This window comes from Macrobrachium nipponense, chromosome 4 (assembly GCF_015104395.2).
Source record: "Macrobrachium nipponense isolate FS-2020 chromosome 4, ASM1510439v2, whole genome shotgun sequence".
NCBI classification, from domain to species: Eukaryota; Metazoa; Arthropoda; class Malacostraca; order Decapoda; family Palaemonidae; genus Macrobrachium; species Macrobrachium nipponense.
In genome coordinates, this window is record NC_061100.1 from 2,011,268 (window position 1) to 2,026,930 (window position 15,663).

General features: G+C 39.9%; 1 pseudogene; it reads right to left on the bottom strand.

Moving 5' to 3' along the window:
• LOC135210660 (uncharacterized) overlaps window positions 1–15,542 on the bottom strand; it is a 24,641-nt pseudogene extending 9,099 nt beyond the window's left edge.
• Window positions 15,543–15,663: the final 121 nt, after the last annotated feature.

Below are 15,663 nucleotides of genomic sequence, written 5' to 3' on the forward strand. Positions count from 1 at the left end.
TTTGAAATTGTTTTAGGTTTGCAATGTCTATAACGCATTCTCTCAGCTGTCTTATGTTAAAAATTACATTTTGTTAGTTTACGTTTGACAAGTAAAGTTATAAAAAGGAAATCTTAAAGAAAGGTAATAAAATATTTAAGTTACCTTTTTCAGATGCCTTTGTGGCATTGCCATAACCTCATGATATTGAAAAGCAAAGAAGTAGCCTTTTTCGTAACTGCTCTTTTTGAACCTTTTCAAGGTTTTGAGTTGTTTATAGCATTTCCTTCACTTGATTTTGTGTTTTGCAAGCAATTACGTTTTCTTCAGTTTTTAACTTTCTGTAAAAGAAAACTATTCAAATAGCTTTGTGTCCATCCGCGTTTGTTCTGTCCACCGTCAGAACAAACACATAGACAATTTGCGAAATAAAATAAAAACATGGAAAACCAAGAAACAGAGATCAGGTTTATTTTGTATTTGTACCATACTGAATTTTAAAAGTATGTATGTGTTATATATATTGTGTGTGTGGCAAGAGAGAGAAGTAGAGATAAAGACTTTTGATCGCATTTTTCGGAGACATGTCTGTCTAATAGCTATCGCATAACGTCTGGATATCCTCACGTCTTTTAGAAACGCTTCCTACTGGAAGACTTGAATCCGAAGGACAAATGAATGAGGAAACTCTCCCTTCCTGGTGGGACTTTATCTCCCACTTTTACTCTCTTTGTCTCTTTCTTATTTCGATGAATCGAAGCTGAAAAAGGAACAGAACTCTCACCAGAAAGAGATTAGAAGAGCGGTGTGGAGGAGCTTTGAGCTTAACATACTGGTCCGGCTGAGCTCTGTCTTGGATGACGATTTATCTTTAGACTTTTCGCCGCCAACGTCCACCGTTGCCTGCAAATGAAAAAGGAAAAAAATTATAATAAATGGTGGTGTCTCATTTAAAATGTCAGATTTTTATTTTAAACCCCAAGTGTTTTATAAGGAAAAGTAAAAAGAAAGTACTGTCATTATAATTTAGGTTTTTATTCTGTAAATAGTGGTTTAGGAAATACACCATAGGTTTTTTTTATACATTAAAGGTTTCTCTTCAGTAAAACCGTCGTTTGAGGGAAATTGTCAGACTGTAGAATGAAAATTGTATATAATTTTTGTTAAAAGTGGAGGTACCATTTTCAAATTTCCACTGGTGAATTATTGAACTTAGGGAGAGCGTAGTATCAAGAGGGAAAGCGATTCCATTTGGAAGTAATTTATAAAACCAGCATCCAATCTCTATTCATTACCAATGGATGCATACATACCTGTTTAAAAATAACGGTTATATTTTTTGCTATTATCGTTATCACCAGTGAATAAATATTGTCCAGTGGCAACGTTATTGACTTGATTTTTTTCAAAGGATAATCAACAGTTAAAAGCTATACCATTGTTTTTTTGGATTATGTTATTTTTGGAGGCCAGGAAGGTGAAAGGGAACAGGGCAAGCAATGCCTTTTATGTGACTGACGTGAGTAGACGTCGTAGTATTGGCAAGCAAATTTTTATGTCTATTTTTTCTTCTTTTTACGCGAGTTCTGACGTCGTAATGTACTCCTTCGATGACGAGTTCTTGTTGCCTTGTTCAAAGAAGAAAAATAAAAACAGAGGAATATACTCTGCGAAACTTCTTTTTTGAAGTATATTCGCAATAGAGCAGTTCTTTGAAGGTGACTCCTCAACTTATGAGTTTCCTAGTTCCCACCACTCGTGACCTTTTAAACTGATCTAGCAGGATTGTTAAGGTTTGGTCAGTTTTGTCAAATATTCTGTTAGATGGTTTTCTTTGTTAATTTGTATGAAGTAGCATTATAGGCTTTTCTCATTTCATTCATTGTAAGCATGTAATCTTTGTCGTCAGGAGCTTTAATCACGAAATCCTAAGTTTGACTTCACTGTCCAGAATCAGTAGGGGATCGTCTACTAACACAAGCTATTCCATACTCCATTTATCCTCATCCCGAAAATTAGGAACTACATCATCTGTAATACAGCCATTTCTCTGCTTTTTTGCATCACTCCTTCTATGAAGACAAGAAAAGCATGGAGAAACAGAACACTTGTTGTCTCTGGGCCATATTTTCACACCAAACCAGACACTCTCCCCGTCTACAAACGCTAACGGATGCTTCACTTCCATGATAAAAGAATCTTTCGTCGCTTTGGCCAACTTTCCCTCTGTACCACAGAGCATCGGCTCCCTTCTTTTTCGTTGCCCCTCATTAATCTGCCATAAGCTCTCTTTAGATTCGTGTAAATCACATAAGCTTTTTCCTTTTACTTTTGAACTTCACCTTACTGTTTCGTAAGCACACAACCTCCGCCTTGTCCCATCGCACACTCCTGCATCTATGACTTTTGTCACCTCTCGTGCCTTCTCAGTCTAAAGTAGAATAACAGTAAGCAAATAAAGGGAAGATAATGAAATAAGGGCGAACACGTTTTCCTATCTGATGAATAAAAAATGTAATTCGTGAAATAAATGTAGTATGGCTCTTTGAAAAGGGAGTAGAAATTAAATTGTTAAACCGGCTTTTGATGAGAATTTGGCGGAGGACAAGAAATGTAGGAGTCTCTTACAAAGAGAAGAAGTTAGAGGAAGGCTATATGGAGAAGGAAAATATTAATTTAGAGAAAAGGGACTGGTGACAAGGAGATGAATGTAGAATCGTTCAGAGAATAACCTTTATATACTATAGAAACAAAGAGAATAACCTTGAAAACTCATTGCTTATTCATTATGAACCATAAAACAGAAAATGAGAACACGGGAGAAGATAAAAGAGTTTAATGAGGAGAGAGAAATGAAGCAAAAATGGTGCCGGAAAGTAAAATGATGAACGAAAATGAATAAAGTAGGGATAGAAAAATTGAGATGGGCACAAATGTACAAGACACATATAGAATGTGGCAGTAGTCGTATAAAGCATACTAATGCCGTCTTCACTATGAACAGGAATGGCAACAACGCCCGCAGGAGATATTACAGAATTTGTATCCCTTGGGAAAGTGATGGATATGGTCAGGGGAAAGGAAGGGAGCAGGAGCTACCAACGTTATAAACAAAGATTGGGTTTAGTGATGGCATTGGTAATGTTAGTGACTTTGAAGGGGATTGAACTGAGCTTAAGACGAGGCATGAAAAAGAAGGAACGAATGGGGAAATAAATAAACGACGGAGAAAAACTTGGAAGCAAATTCAGTTGATGAAAATGTTAAAGTCAAATTGGGAAGAGGTAATATGAAGGATTAGAAAAGATAAACTAATAAAATTAATAGCAATATGGAAAAGTATTGGAAATGAAGACGAGTATAGGAACGAAAAATAAGATAGCAGTAATCTGATGTGTAAGTTTGTAACTTAAAAAAAAGGAAATATTGTTTTCTGACGCAAGTAAATGTAAACATACGAAATGAGAGAGAATATAGCCGTACGGTTGCAATAAAAAATATGAAAATGCGTATGATAAGGCAAAAACACTTCAAATAACGAACCAAAGTAATAAATAAATAAACTGTCTTTGGATGTCAGTTTCTCAGTAAGCACATCCATCTAAGAAAAGCTGGAAGAAAACGAGGAAAGATAAACTGAAACACAAACAGATTTACCAAAGGGAACTTTATAAAATACTTAAGATAAATAAGATGTAATCTCAACAACCGACGAGTCTAATAGAGGAGAAAATTTTACTCTCATTTTAATCAAGCATTGGGAAAGTTGTAGGATGCATAGGTAGAGCAATGTGACAGAATTGAGACATGGAGGCATCGAGCTTGAGTATATTGTGGGTTCTCTGGAATTAATTTTGGCAGATAATGTAGAGTGGAAGTCATAGGCTAAGAAGGATGAACAATTTGGTAAAAGGCTTGGGAATGGCTGACGATGTGTAGAGCTACCTGGGATGAAGAGGGAAGAAAAACCTTGACCAGAAATATCTGAAAGACCAGAACTCATTTTCAATCTATGAAAAGGAACGGACATTAGACTTTCCCCGAATAAAAAAAAAAAATTGATAACGATCATATTCAAAAAGGAGAGTCTGGGACATAAGTACAGTAGTACCTCGATATACGAAAGGCTCAACTTACGAAAAATCCAAGTTACGAAAGCCAATACGAAAAATTTTACTGCTCTACATACGAAAGTTTTCAAGATACGAAAGGTTGTTGCTATAAAGTCCCGAGATTCGCCCGGACCACCGAGAACAATTTTAAAACTCCCGCGCTCCCCAACTGAGTACACTCGCCACCATCCTCCCGCTCTCCCATTGGTTCCTGATGCTAGTCACCCCATAAGGTCCTGCTCTCCTATTGGTCAGCATCTACCCCTTGTGCTTTAAGTATTCTATTGGTAAAAGGTTGCTGTAAATTGAAAAACTTAGTATTCATGCAATACATTTAATGAAAAAAAAAACATTAGATAAAGATAGAATAAAGAATAGAAATGAATGGTTATTATACTGTTTGGTAGTTTCAGTAGTTGAAGAGAGATAATGAAATTTATGGCTTACTGTGTAAAAGTTGATTGCTTGGCGATCGTTTGATACTCGTAAGTTGCTGGATGTAAACAGACGTTTGGAAGTTTTTTTTGTTTGTTTATTATAGTTAATGGTTACTTATCATTATTTGAAATGAGTACATGCAATACATTTAATTAAAAAATGTGAATTAGATATCATAAAATTATAAAATAAATCAGACTGCCCACACAAATACGCATTTTTTAGAATTCTTCTTCTGTTTTATTATTACGTTACGTATACGTATTACGTCTGTTTCATTATAGCTGTCAGTAACTCGGTATCTCCATTAGGTAAAGATAGAATAAGAATAGAAATGAATGGTTATTATACTGCTTGGTGGTTTCATTAGTTTGAAGAGAGATACTAATGACAATTTATGGCTTACTGTGTGCTAGGAAAAATGATTGCTTGGCGCTCGTTCGATACTCGTAAGACGGGTAAGAGCTGAGAATGTAAACAATCGATTGGAAGGTTTGTTTTTTTGTTTGTTTGTGTATTATAGTTAATGATTAATTAATAATTATTTGAAATGAGTACATACTGATTATTTATACATTTTATTGGCATATTCTAAGCTTTTAGCTCTTAGGTTTATATCAGAATCATAGACTAGGCTACAGTAGCAACCGCTAACATAGGCTAGGCTTATTGCTAAGGGACATATGCTAAAGTCCTAATAGGTATTTTTTCTACAGAAGCAATCCGCGGTGGCTTAGACTATGGCAATTGACTGATTCCTATGTTATTTGAGTTACTGTACAAGATTTAAAAGTAATATCATCCATTCGGCCGGCTGTAACTAAGCAGTAATTGACCTTTGAAAGTTACATAATAGCCGCACCAAACTCAAAGGATATTTAAAGTTTAGTTTCCAACCAAACGAAAAAAAATATTCCTTACAACCCTTGTAAAGCAACTAAAATAACATAGAAAATGTCAATTGCCATAGTCTAAGTCCCGAAGAACGGTCCTACAGGAAGGTACCAAGTATCGTTACGGTGAAGATGTAAACACAGCCCGCCATGTTTAATTCCCCAACCACCACGGAGCCATATGTTCACTAAGGGGGGAGGGCGGGGGTAACGCACAGGGTGAGGGCGGGTAAGGTGGAAGGTACGAGTTGTCTTAGCAGCACCCCACTGAATAGTAACATACCTTGGCGCAACTTTCGGCGAAAGCCTAACACTCACTTTCCTAAAACATAATAATTAAGAATAATGTTTTGGACCTTACCTTAAAGGGGTGGAGGGTCACAAAGCAGCAGCTGCTTTTAAGAATGCGTGGAGGCGGGTCTTGGGTTCCTCAAATGCAGCTTGAAATAAGCACAGCCAAGTACCCGACGAGTTATACATTCCTCCTCCCGTATCTTTGAGTTGACTGAATGGGGGCAAAGACCTGCTTTCATCATGGAGGCCGTGGTCCTGGCAAAAACCGATTAGTCGATCATAATTACCTGAGTAAAAGGCAGAAAAATCTTTGTAACTCATGTAACAATTGTTACATGAAGTTGGCAAAGAGGTTTCCTGGTGAGGGGGTCTGGGGCGAGCGTGAGTAGATGCAGCAGTGGATGTCATGGCGGCAGATTCAACAGTGGTTGGAGTTCTACAGTTAGGAGGTGGCAGGAGGCCAGACCGTAGAAAACAGGGTAGGAGAGGTGGGGTGGAGTAGTAAAAATTGCTTTGATGCTATTGGTTGAGGCAGGGTGGGGCTGAGGTAATGAACAAGCACTTAACAAGATAAGTTGGGCAATGTTAAGGGTATAAAAGTAAATGGGTAGTTAAGGAACTAAATGTAAATGTGGGATGGGTTCAAAATATGAAATAATACAAATACATATATAACGGGCCCAGGAGGGGTGGGATTTTAAGTCCTGGGTGGTAAATGTGTAATAGGGCCTATAGTTGTTTTAATAAATACAAAAGACCAAATTAAACATAGGTTAGCAATATAACAAAACTAATTAAACTTGTAGGGGATGTTGCCTGACCAGGGGTGGGGTTGGGCCTGCTGTAACCCCCCTTAAAGAAAAGAACCAAACCAACCTAACATAACCTAACCTAGCAGGGGATGTAACCTTACCTAGTAGTGGAACTTAACCTAGTAGGCAATGTTGCCCTGACCAGGGTGGGGGGCTTTGCCCCAGTACCCCCCCCTTAAAGGCCTAACTTAACCTAGTAAGGAATGTAACCTAACCTAGTAGGGAATATTGCCTGACCAGGGGGCTTCGCCCCCCGTACCCCCCCTTAAAGGCCCTCCTAACCTAACCTAACCTAGTTAGGGAAATACTAGGCCTAACGTAACCTAGTAAGGAATGTAACCTAACCAACCTAACCTAACCTAACCTAGTAGGGAATATTGCCTGACCAGGGGGGCTTCGCCCCCCCCGTACCCCCCCTTCCCCCAAAGGCCTAACCTAACCTAGTAAGGAATGTAACCTAACCTAACCTAGTAGGTAATATTGCCTGACCCAGGGGGGGCTTCGCCCCCCCTGTACCCCCCCTTAAAGGCCTAACCTAACCTAGTAAGGAACGTAACATAACCTAACCTAGTAGGGAAATACTAGGCCTAACGTAACCTAGTAAGGAATGTAACCTAACCAACCTAACCTACCTAACTAGTAGGGAATATTGCCTGACCAGGGGGGCTTTCGCCCCCACGTACCCCCCCAATTAAAGGCCTAACCTAACCTAGTAAGTAATGTACCTAACCAACCTAACCTAGTAGGGAACATTGCCTGACCAGGGGGGCTTCGCCCCCCCCTACCCCCCCCTTAAAGGCCTAACCTAACCTAGTTAAGGAACGTAACCTAACCTAACCTAGTAGGGAAATACTAGGCCTAACGTAACCTAGTAGGAATGTAACCTAACCAACCTAACCTAACCTAAACCTAGTAGGGAATATTGCCTGACCAGGTGGGCTTCGCCCCCCACCCCCCGACCCCCCCCCTTAAAGGCCTAACCTAACCTAGTAAGGAATGTAACCTAACCTAACCTAACCTAGTAGGGAATATTGCACCTGACCAGGGGGGCTTCGCGCCCCCCCTGCCCCCACCCCCCTTAAAGGCCTAACCTAACCTAGTAAGGAACGTAACCTAACCTAACCTAGTAGGGAAATATTAGGCCTAACGTAACCTAGTAAGGAATGTAACCTAACCAACCTAACCTAGTAGGGAATATTGCCTGACCAGGGGGGCTTCGCCCCCCCCCCCCCCCCCCCTTAAAGGCCTAACCTAACCTAGTAAGGAATGTAAACCTAACCAACCTAACCTAACCTCAACCTAGTTAGGGAACATTGCCTGACCAGGGGGGCTTCGCCCCCCCGTACCCCCCCACCCCCCCTTAAAGGCCTAACCTAACCTAGTAAGGAACGTAACCTAACCTAACCTACCTATAGGAATACTAGGCCTAACGTAACCTATAAGGAATGTAACCTAACCAACCTAACCTAGTAGGGAATATTGCCTGACCCAGGTGGGCTTCGCCCACCGTACCCCCCCTTAAAGGCCTAACCTAACCTAGTAAAGGAATGTAACCTAAACCAACCTAACCTAATAACCTAACCTAGTATGGGAATATTGCCTGACCAGGGGAGCTTCGCCCCCCCCGTACCCCCCCTTAAAGGCCTAACCTAACCTAGTAAGGAATGTAACCTAACCAACCTAACCTAACCTAACCTAGTAGGGAATATTGCCTGACCAGGGGGGCTTCGCCCCCCCGTACCCCCCACCCCCCCTTCAAAGGCCTAACCTAACCTAGTAAGGAATGTAACCTAACCAACCTAACCTAACCTAACCTAGTAGGGAACATTGCCTGACCAGGGGGGCTTCGCCCCCCCGTACCCCCCCTTAAAGGCCTAACCTAACCTAGTAAGGAACGTAACCTAACCTAACCTAGTAGGGAAATACTAGGCCTAACGTAACCTAGTAAGGAATGTAACCTAACCAACCTAACCTAACCTAACCTAGTAGGGAATATTGCCTGACCAGGTGGGTTTCGCCCCCCCCTACCCCCCCCCCCCTTAAAAGGCCTAACGTAACCTAGTAAGGAATGTAACCTAACCAACCTAACCTAACCTAACCTAGTAGGGAATATTGCCTGACCATGGGGGCTTCACCCCCTGTACCCCCCCTTAAAGGCCTAACCTAACCTAGTAAGGAATGTACCTAACCAAACCTAACCTAGCAGGTAACCAAGTAGGGAATGTAACACCCCCCCCCCCCCCCCCCCCCCCCGCACCCCCCCCCCCCCCCCCCCCCCCCCCGTATCCACCCCTTGAAGAACTAACCAACCTAGCCTAACCGGGTAACCCCCTTCAGGAAGTAAAACTAGTAGGTGAAACAACATATAACAAACTAAACCTAAGGGTATGTTGCCTAACCGGGGGATGGGATTTGGCCCCAGTAGGTAAAATGACATATAAACCTAACTTTGATGGGTGTGGAAGTGTTGTAAATGTAAAAAGTAACATACATAACTGCGTAATAGGTAAGGAAACTGGAAGGGAGGTGTAATTGTAATGTCTGTAAAAGTGTAGGAATGGATATTGAAAAGTAGTTTTAGGTTTTATAAGAATAATGGCAAACTATATATTTATTATATATTGAAATGTAGGTTTTATAATAATAATGGCAAACTTTAATATAGGTATTGGTATTGGTGAGAAATGCATTGTAAACTGGTGTAACGTAAAGAGCCAGTCGTGAATACTGGAAAGGGGAGGGATTGACTTGTGTATAAATGATATAGGAGTGTGTATGTAATATGCAACGCAATGTGCAATTTCACGTAACAGGTAGTAGGTATCGAAACGTCCCTAAAACTGAGGTTCTATATCAACCGTAGGCATTTTTAGGGTGTCGGTCCTCAATTATAACATATATTTCAAGTTATATATGGTGAAATGATTAGGTGGGAAATTTCAAAAACAGTTATTATACAAATACTATGGAAAATGAAAAGGATAACACGAGAATTCACATATGTTTAATAAACAAAATAGGTAAATGCTTTTATGTAACTCAACGTATGGTTACCAGCCAGGGTTCCCAGAATGACACCACTACCAACCAGCCAAAGTCTACCATGAAACCAGCCAAAATCCCGCCAAATGGTAATCCAAACCAACCCAAATAACCGGCGAAATATATGTGCGTTATATCTATCTTTATAATGCATATTTTTTATCATATATGCTTGTATAGCGGCATCATAGTTTTTAGTTAGATAATATAACTTCAATATAGAATGCAGGAAAAAAAAACGGAGAATGAATTGAAATTTTGAATGAGCTCGTTCCCCGAGAATCCCGGCAGCCTGTTTTTGTGTCATCTGGTGTGTGTGTGATTTTTTATTTTAATTCCATCTACATATTTTGCTTAAATGTTACCTTAAGTTTTTTTACTGAAAACCTATTCAAATTCCCCACCAGTTTTCCTGAAAAAACCTTCAAAATTCCCAATCTGGGGAGAGATTTCCTCAAATGGTGGGGATCAGTGTTTAGCTCAATAGAAAGTGTTTGAAAACCAGGCCAAAATACCACTAACCAGCCAAAGTGAATTTTTAACCCAACCAAATTAGGAAAAAAAAGCCAAATTTGGCGAGAAACTGCCAAATCTTGGAACCCTGTTTACCACCCAATCCTTCACTCAGTCGGTAGCAATGTAGGGTCATACTGGTAAACGTGTTTGGCTAAATACAGATATCCCTCCCGTAAACCCCCCATTTCTTTCCTCTCACTAAGAAGTCCGAGTTTAGGCCGAAAAGCTCCCTTACAGTTAGCGCATGCGCAGTAGCATTAGCGCATGCGTAGCAGCATTCATTGTTGTGGTAGTAGTGGTAGTAGACAAATATGGATGTGGAACGGCTCCACTATAGCTAGTTTTTGTTATTTCTTATTTCCGCCTGTATTTCGTGTTTTTAAAAGTGATAAATGTGGGAAATACCACAATAACACGGCAAAATCTCCCCCCACCCCCCAAGTGGTTTCTCCCCACCCAAAACCCCGGTTCCCACTGGGGGTCCCCCTTACCGTAGGATAGAGTTGGGGTTTTGTCCCACCCAAAACCCCGGTTCCCAATGGGAATCCCCTTTACCGTAGGATAGAGTTCAAAGGTAAATTAGAGTCGTCCGAATAAATATTACTTCAAATTCTTGCTCATGAGGTAAAACTGCATAGAAAAACTGCAACTGCCATACTCTGGGCCGCCGCGGATAGGTACACTAGATCTACCGTCCTAATATATGCAGTAAAATAAAAATGGGGTTGAACATTATATGCCAGTTGATATTACTCAATTATGTACAGTATTTTGCCTTTTTTGGAGTCTATTTCTTCCGTTGTAACCCTAGAACATGTGTTTTAGGCCTGGAAATATAATTTACTGGGGTGTTTTTGGAGGGCTTGGAACGGATTAGCCATTTTACATAGTAAAATGTGTTCCAAGATACGAAAAACTCTTGATACGAAGGCCGTCTCGGAACGGATTAATTTTTGTATCTCGAGGTACTACTGTAGTAGGAAAAAAAAAACAAGAGACCTTAGAAAAGACTGATGTGCTCTCTTACCTAGACTAGATTATGGCTGAAGAGCGACAGATAGAGAGCTGAGAGGCAGAAGCTTTCCATAGATTCCCAGTATGAGACTATAACTATAGTCCCTTCGACATGGAAGACCTACTACGACCGCGCGCGAGTCGCGACCATTCAAAACCACCAAAATGGCGACTCCGTCTACTCCTCATCCCGTCCGTCGCACGTTGCTTTTGCCGCTGCTAACCTGGTTATGTTTTCGGACTTGATCAAATTCTATGACGATATTGACGTTGTACGTTTGTTCCTTTTTAAAAGTGCCCTTTTAGGCAATTTTAGTGGTCAGTATAAACGCTGCAAAGAGGGAACAATGAGCCTCGTGAAAGAGGAAGACAGTTTTGTGCCTTTAGTCAGGTTAGTGGTTCGTTTGGTCAGGTCACAACCGTTGTTACCATAATGGGGGGTCCAGGGTGGCAAAGCCCTGGCAAGGTTAGGCTACACGCCCTTAGCCAGGTTAGGTTGGTTCGTTGGTTAGGTCACAATTATTGTTACCATACTGGGGCTAAGTCAGGTTAGGTTGCTTCGTTTGGTTGGGGGTCAGTTTAGTTAGCAGGCCGCGAATCTCACTGCCCAAACGTCCACTTAAGCTAACAGTCCATATGTTCGAACTACGAATGTAGGGTAGGTGGGGTCAGTAATACACATTGTTAATTGTCGTCGTCTTTGTCCCCCCCCCCCCCCCCCCCCACAAAAAAAAAAAAACTTTTCCTAATAGGTCCCCCTTACCGTTTTACAAAAATTTATGCCTGAAAATACGATTTCCATTTGCCCTTCATTAGTGTGTTCTCCCCACCCAAAAACCCTGGTTCCCACACGGTCCCCCTTAATGTTTTTATAGGGTTCTCTATAATCTAATACCGCACTTCTGCGAGGTCTGTGGAATAACGCACTTTAAACTCTATTCCCTAAAATTTGTGAGATGTACAAACATGAGCATTATTCGTAAACAGGTATGCATGCACAGGTCATTCTTTATTTTCACAATGATTGTGTAAATAGAGCAATGTCAAGCTGATTACTACAACTGTTAGGCAAAACCCATCTTCTGCGAGACCTGTTCCTCAGGCTTGCTTCTGTTTCTGGGTTTATGCTGTGTAAGTTTATATGGCCTTGTCATTGATACCTAACGAGGACCTTTGAATTATGTTTCATTTTTTTTTTTTTTCCAGAATAAAGATGTAAGCTTCAAGAAAACTTGGATATGACGTCATGTAACTGAAAATTGACTCTCTCTCTCTCATCTCTCCTCTCGTCTCTCTCTCTCTCTCTCTCTCTCTCTCGCTCTCTCTCCTCTCTCTCTCTCTCTCTCTCTCTCTCTCTCTTTCTCTCAGGAAATGACAGATATATTCACAAGCTTCTTTTCAGATTTACTTCGTAGTTTTGAATGTAAATTTTTTCCATAGTTCCTGTTAATCACGAAAAATTCATTAAGATGGCGCCACTTTTTTCACAAGGATACAAAGTGCCGATAATTCACTTACCTTGTTCCGTTGTCCTTGTTTTTGAGGTTCTAAATGCTATTTGGAAGTTGTAGCTGTAATTGTCGAGTTCTTGGGGAAGTGAATTTGTGGAGTCAACATTACTGGTTGAGAAAGTGTCCGTGAAGGTGTTAAGGTATGTGGGGATTTTTGTTGGATATTTCCTATATATTTATATCTTTTTACAAAGTGTTTAGTACATGGTTTTGAGTTTCATGTAATTAGGTTTTGGTTTTTATCAGGAAGATATCGCTTTGAACAAGTATTAAACAAATAGCAGGGAGATTTATCAAGTTTGGAGCTAAGGGCCATTATGGGAGAAATTGCACGTTCTTTAATATTTAACTTTATTGCAACTTGGTATATACAGGTTTATAGCTAGTTAACTTTATCAAAATAATTCCAGGAAACTCTTTAAGCTTTTGGTTAGTTTGAATTGGCATAGTCTGTTGATTGGAGAAATGATTTAGGAAATGTTTTTGAAGTTGCATGAATTTTGGTGTTGTTCGATGTTTTATGAAATTCAATTTTTCGTTTTAATTCCAGTTCGCTTCTGTCTTCATTTGATGCTTTATTTAAAAAAATCTGTAACAAGGCGTCAGAACTACTTTTGATTTATTGAATGTTTCGAATACCGGTCATAAGTTTTCCTCGAATCCGTTGTTTGCTGCGTTATTAAAATAAATGAAGACACTAAGTCTTTTAAAATTAAGTTTATCAAATTTCTTGCTACTACCTTGCCAGTGTAACTTAAATTTCTAATTACTCCTTGCTCTTCGTGGACCCATATCTTTAAGAGTATCTTTCAGAATTTTGATTCATAATCATGGTCATGTAATCTGCTGCACACATTTTTTTTTTCTTGAACCAGTGTTTCGGTAACATTTTAAATCCTTGTTAGAGCTGTTTCTGGATACTTTTTCGATTTTAAGTATAAAGTCCTGTAAAATTATCACGAGAAAACTAGCTCTTGATACCGTTGGAGGAACCCGTATCAGATGGGACTACCCCTACAATTCTAAGTTGTGAACATTTAGTTCGTAAGACTGTTAGTATGTTACTATGTAAAACTTCAAACATATGTGGCAGGTATCAAATAGGAATATCTGAAGGAACTGAATAAAAAAAATTGTGGTTATTGATAGTTTCATGTAACAAAACTATAACTACTCAAATGGGATAGACAAGATACCTAACATTAGTGAGTTCGAGGAAATGAAAGCCTTGGATGTGGCAGTAGAGGAGCAGGAAATACTGATCATGATTAATACATTCAAAAGCGGTCACACATTCTTATATGGAAATTGGATGATTTTTTGAAAAATTTGATATACAAGTTACTGTTAAAGCATTGCTAAATAATTCCGCTGAAATAGCGGACATAATTCTGAGAGGATTTAGGTTTAGCGGAGCATTTATCTTGGTTTTCATCTTACAACTTTGATTACTAGTTTTGAATATAGTGAGTTAAATTAATAGTGCTTGCAGAAGATAATCATATTGTGTAGACCTCTCAGATCTAATCCGATCTTGTGTAGACCTCTAAGAAGTGAAATTGTTTTTATAAGTGGAATTGGGCCTACTACTGGATTAGTGGGAACTTTGGTTTATGGATGAATGACCATGAGTCCTAATGTAGTTGCATTAAGTAAGTTATTGGAATCGCACAAACTGCTTTTGTTATTCGTGCAGTTTGAGCTGCTGCTTAGTTGAGGGTTTGTGTCGCACGAAGATTGGAACTGGCAGGATTTTCAGAAAATTTCCTACTGCAAGAATAGGGTACATAAAAGCTAATTTCAAAGGTTGAAGATAGATTTGGCACAGTTACATTGTTGCATATGAGACAACAAAGCCACTTTTGCTGACTGAAGAGTGAAGGCTGAGCATTGACAATTTACTTTAGAGTAAGGGCGGGTAAGGACAGCTAATGATGGAAGAACCCCCTAGATATGATATTTTTATTTTAATATAAATTTTTAAATATACTTACCTGGCAGTTTATATACATAGCTATATTCTCTGACATCATGACGTCGCGAAAGACTTTTCGAAACTCGCGGTCAGGTGATCGTTACCTGTCACCCTCTAGATAGTTACCTGGAAACCCCAGATTTTCTCGCCCTCTAGTCTCTTGAGGGGAGGTGGGTGGGTTTCTAATTGTATATAACTGCCAGGTAAGTATATTTAAAAATTATCTTAAAATAAAAATATCATTTTTAAATATGTAAACTGACCTGGCAGTTTATACACATAGCTGATTGACACCTTTGGAGGAGGGTCAGAGACAGCACATCGTTGTAAGGTAACTAAAGATTCTTACCTGCTAAGGAAGCTGACACTTGACGAGTACTGCCCTCTTTAGTCTGCTCTTCCGGGAGATCCCAGCTAAGGGATGTGATCTGTGCAGCTGATGAGCTCAAAGGGGTTTGTCGACGGGACGTGACCTCTATGCACAAAACCACCTATGACCTTGACATGGGCTTAAAACAGGCAAAGACCACCTAACCATCCAATCCTTGCATACAAGAGATTGAAAAAAACACACATATACTAGACTGTTGAAGGTTTCCCCTAACCTTCAACAGACAACCATAAAATAACATCAAGGGTCTAACATGTAGGATTAGAGGTATCACTCCTTCACCCAACACGAGCCAGTGGCTACGGACGGTCCAAGGGTTCTGCAGTCTTCATATACCGTTTCTATTTGTTTTCAGATAAAAAGAAGAAAATACGGAGCTGCTCCTCCAGTATGTCGCGTCTAAAATGGCTTCAAGGGACTGATTCTTTCTAAGCACCATTGACGTCGAGACTGCTCGCACTTCATGGTCCTTTACCTTTAAAGCCTTGTAAAGTGTTTCATTGCAATCCGTGTGAGCTTCTTGAATCACACTTCTAATAAAGAAGGCTAAAGTGTTCTTTGACATAGGCCTTTGGGATCTTTAACGGAACACCATAAGTTGTCAAAAAGTCCCTCTAACGTCCTTGCACCTGTGCAGATAACACTGTAATGCTCTTACCGGACAAAGAGTCCTTTCACGTTCCTGA